The following is a 5,360-nucleotide window of genomic DNA, read 5'->3' as shown; positions in this document are numbered from 1 at the left end:
CCCAGAACCTGCAAATGTGACACTGTTTGGAAATAGTGTCTTTGCCGATGTAATCAAATTAAGATGAGATCATACTGGATTAGGATGAGCCCTATATCTGATATGATTGGTGTCCTTATAAGAAGAGATATGGACCAACAAAGGAGAAGGCCATGAAGACAGAGGCAGAGACTGGGAGTGATGTGTCTACAAGCCAAGTATGCCAAGGATTGCCAGCAATCTCTCGAAGCTAGAAGAGGCAAAGAAGGATTGTTTTGAGGGAGTATGGCCCTGCCAACATCTTAATCTTAGATTTACAGCCTCCAAAATTGTGAGCGAATAAATTTCTATTGTTTTATGGTACTGTCATGTTCCCACTCATTGTGGCACTTCCTTGCCTCTGCACCCCTGCTCAGCACCAGTCAGTACTGCTCTGCTCTCCACACTCCTACTTCCACTCCAGCTCCCCCAGCCCCAAACTAAAACCTGTGGTCAACAAACAGTCCCAAAGGAAAAAATGCTAACAAAAAAACAAACATGTAAACAATAAAAATAATAAATTTCACACTAAGATATATAATTAAATCATAGTTAATGAATGTGCTTGTGGTAGTTAAAGATGTGTGTCAACTTGCATGAGCCGTGGTTTTTTGAGTGGCTGGCAACTGGATGTAGTTATTCCCCATGATGAAATTGGTAATCAGCTCCATGGTGGAATGGCCTTCAAGGTGTGGCTTGCTTACAGTATATAAAGAGAAGCTTTGGGAAAGGTCATCAGCTTTTGGCACATCTGGATTCTGCATTTGGCTGAGTCTTCATCTCAGTGGGCTGCCATGTTGCCTGGGCTGCCATGTTGCCTGCCGATCTTGAACAGTGGCTGCCATATGGTTTGCTAATCTTGGGACTGTGCCATTTTACTTGATGTTCTTGGGTTTATCAGTCTCAGCAACCAACAGCTGCATGAGTCAGAAAAAGGTTCCAGCTGTAGTGGGTCTGGAACAAGAGGCAGAGCTGAAGCCCAAGGTTGAGGGGCTTTCACCTAGCTCCTAGAGCCAACACTCTGAATTTTGGCTTTTAGCCTCCTAAACTGTAAGAGAAAAGGAGCTCTGGTGGAGTAGTGGATAAGGCACTTGACTGCTAACCAAAAGATCAGCAGTTCAAACCCACCAGCCACTTCATGGAAGGAAGGCGGGGTGATCTACTTCTGTAAAGATTTATAACCTTGGAAAAGAGAACAAATCCCTGTTTGTTAAAGCCTTCCACTTGTGGTATTTCTGTTATAGCAGCACTAGAGAACAAAGACAGTACTCTTCTTCTTAGGGCAATTTATAGTGGGGCATTTCTCAACTCCAAAAGGTGAAACCACAGGCCAGTTGGAAAGTTGGTTGGGGAAGGAAGCCTTCTCCAGAATGACAGTGACATTTTAGATGGAGGCCACCCATTCTTCTTGCCATTACCACTGAAGTATGGGTCTTCCTCCTCCCCTCCCCTTGTCTCCCTTCTTTTCTTCCACATCTCACTTCTCCCCACTTCCCATTTGTTCTTGGAAACAACTTCCCAGGTGTCATAGATTGAATTGTGTTCCCCGAAAGATATGCTAAAGTCCTAACCCCTAGTACCTGTGAACTTAATCTTTTTTTTTCCACGAGGTGAAGAGGTATCATTTTCCCACTCTGGCATACACCCTAACCCCTTCTCTAGCTAGTTTTTTTAAATAATATTTTATTGTGTTTCAGGTGACAGATTACACAGGAAATTAGGTTCCCCTTTAACAATTTTTGTACAAATTGTTCTGTGCCATTGATTACAATTTTTATAATGTGTCAGCATTCACATTATTTCCATTCTATTTGTTCTGTTTCCAATATCTAGCTTCCCTTCTCCTCCTTGCCATCTCATCTTGGCTTTTGGGTAAATGTTGACCGTTTGATCTCATACTGTTCACTGTTCAAGGAGCACATTATTCACAGGTGATATAGTTCATTTTATAAGCTAATCTATTATTTGGCTGAAAAGCATCTTGCAGAAATAGCTTCAATTTCATCTTCAAAGTTTATCTTATGGCAACAGTCTTGGAGTTTCCTCTAATTTCTTTTGGTCCATTAGATCCAGCCTTTTTGCAGGAATTTGAGTTTCATTCTCCATTTTTCTCCCATTCTATCCAGGAATTTCTATTCTGTCTATGGTCATAATGGTCATCAGTAGTGATAGCTGGACACCATCTAGTTCTTCTGGTGTCATGTTAGAAGAAGCTATGGTTCGTGAGGTCTGTTAGTCCCAGGACTAGTTTCTTTTTGGAGCCTTTGATTTCCTTCATTCTCTTCTGCTTCATGTAAGTGGAGACCAATAGTTGTGTCTTAGATGGCCTCTTTTAAGCTTTTGAGACCCCAGATGCTACTTGCCAAACTAGGATGTAAAACATTATCTTTGTGAACTGTGTTATGCCAATTGACCAAGTTGTCCCCTGAGACTATGGTCCCAAGCCCTTTAACTCAGTAAAACAAATCCATGAGTTGTTTGGATATGTCTAGGAAGCCTCTGTAACTGTGCCTCCTATGTGGTTTGTTATATATGTGGACATACATGAAGCAAGGACTAATGTGAACATACATATTTCTACAGATACACCTCTATATGTATGTGCATTTACTTGCACATGCCTTTCTATACACATATATGCATCTATATCTGCCTATGTAACTACATGTTTTTGGTTGTTTTCACTGTTGCAAAATTGTATATGTTATGTTGTTGTTAGATGCTATCAAGTCAGCTCCAACTCATCACGATGACATGTACGAAAGAATGAAACACTGCCTGGTCCTGAACCAGCCTCACAATCCTTGCTGTACCTGACCCAATTGTTGCAGGCACTGTGTCAATCCATCTTGTTGAGGGCCTTCCCCTTCTTTGCTGACCTTCCACTTTATCAAGCCTGATATCCTTCTCCAGGAATGGTCCCTTCTGACAACATGATCTAAGTAGGTGAGATGAAGTCTGGCCATTCTCGCTTCCAAGGAACATTCTGGCTGCACTTCTTCCAGGACAGATTTGTTTGTTCTTCTGGCAGTTCATGGTATTTTAGTATTCTTCACTAACACCACAACTCAAAAGCATCAACTTTTCTTCGGTCTTCCTTATTCATTGTGCAGCTTTCACATGCATATGAGGCGATTGAAAACATCGTGGCTTGGGTTAGGCATACCTTAGTCTTCAAAAAGACATCTTTGTTCTTCAGCACTTTAAAGAGGCCTTTTGGAGCAGATTTGCTCAGTGCAATATGTCATCTGATTTCTTGACTGCTGCTTCCATTGGTATTGATTGTGGAACCAAGTAATAGGAAATCTTTGCGACTTCAGACAGTGTCTCACTGCTATTCATAAGGTTTCCACTGGCCAATTTCTTGAGAGGTGGATGGTTCTTTCCTTCTTCCAAGTCTGCATTAGTCTGGAAGCTCCATTGAAACCTGTCCATCATGGGTGACACTGTTGGTATTTTAAACACTGTGGCATAGCCTCCAGCCTCACATCACAAGCCACCACAGTACAAAAAACTGACAGGTTAGTGGTGGGTATATGTTATAGCATCTACCAAAGTTGTCCCTTTTCCTCGTGTACTTCTTAGTGTCTTTATTTATCTTGGTCAGACTGTGCTGACTTCACCCATATTTGGTCTAGCCTTTCTCATTACCAAAAATTGCAAGTGTCTGCTACCTAGAGAGTGATCCCCCTTCCTTTTCCTTTCTTCCCTGATAATCATCAAAAAACTTTGCATTTTGTGTGTATATATAGTTTTGACTTTTTAAAAATAGTGGGACCATACAATATTTGTCTTTTTGTGATTGACTTATTTCACTCAGCATAATATCCTCCAGATTCATCCATGTTGTAAAATATTTCACAGACTCATGATTCTTTATAGTTGCATAGTATTCCATTGTATGTATCTTTGTACCACAATTTGTGTATCCATTAATTCATTGATGGGCACTTACATGGTTTCCATCTTTTTGCTATTGTGAATAATGGTGCAGTGAACATAGGTGTTCATATGTCTATTTGTGTTACTGCTCGTATACCTCTAGGATATATACCTAGGAGTGGGATTGCTGGATCATAAGGTATCTCTATTTCTAGCTTTTTTTAGGGGTGCCATACTGTTTTTCATAGTAGAGTACAATTTACCACCCCACCTGCAATGTAAGAGTTCCAATCCCCCCACAATCTTGTCAGCATTTGTTGTTTTGTTGTTTTTGATCATTACCATTTTTGCAGGGGTGATGAAATGGTATCATTATAATTTTGATTCGCATCTTTCTGATGGCTAATGCATTCGGCTGCTAACAAAAAGTTGGTGGTTTGAATCCACTGACTGCTCCATGGGAGAATTATGAAGCACTCTGCCTCCGTAAAGATTTATAGCCTTGGAAACCCTATAGGGCAGTTCTACTCTGCCCTGTAGAGTTGCTCTGAGTTAGAACTGACTTTATGGAAATGGACAATGATCATGAGCATCTTTTCATGTGTTTGATGGTCATCTTAATGTCCTCTTTGGTGAAGTGACTGTTCATGATCTTTGTCCATTTTTTTGATTGGATTGTTGTTTCTTTGTTGTTGAGTTACTAGAATTTTCTGTATGTTTTTTGAGATTAGATCCTTATCAAATATGTTGTTGCAAAAGATTTTTTCTAGTCTGTAGCTTCTCTTTTTATTCTTTCAGTAAAGTCTTTTGATGAAAATAAGTATTTAATTTTTAGGAGGTCCTAGATATCTAATTTATCTTCTTTCATTCTTGCATTTTTAGTTTTGTTTGATAGGCTATTCATGCTGAAAATTAGGTCCCCCAATTTTAGCTTTAACCGTTAAGTCTTTGAGTCATTTTGAATTAGGTTTTTTTTTTTGGCATGGTGTAAGATATGGAGCCTGATTAATTTTCTGCATATAGATACCCAGTTTTGCCAGCACTATTTGTTAAAGAGACTGTTTCTCCCCATTGAATGGATTTTGACCCTTTGTTGAAGATCAGTTTCCCATAGATGGGTAGATTTACTTCTGGGTTCTCAATTCTGTTCCATTGGTCTATGTGTCTGTCATTGTACTAGGACCAGGCTGCTTTGTTTATGGTGGCTATATAGTAAGTTCTAGGAGCTTGGTAGCATAGTGCCTAAGGCACTTGACTGCTAACCAGAAGACTGGAGGTTCAAACCCACCAGCCATTCCTCAGAAGGAAGGCTGGGCAATCTACTTCCGTAGTGATACCGCCTCAGAAACCTAAAGAGGGGTCACTATGAGTTGCATTTGACTTGACAGCACATAACAACAACAACCACACATAGTGAGTTCTGAGATTGGGAAGTGTGAGACCTCCCATTTTGTTCTTCT

Source organism: Orycteropus afer, unplaced genomic scaffold, assembly GCF_000298275.1.
Source record: "Orycteropus afer afer isolate SDZICR_OR568_19922 unplaced genomic scaffold, OryAfe1.0 scaffold00076, whole genome shotgun sequence".
In the NCBI taxonomy this organism is placed as follows: Eukaryota; Metazoa; Chordata; class Mammalia; order Tubulidentata; family Orycteropodidae; genus Orycteropus; species Orycteropus afer.
The sequence above is the reverse complement of the archived record's forward strand: the minus strand, read 5'-3'. Positions refer to the sequence as shown.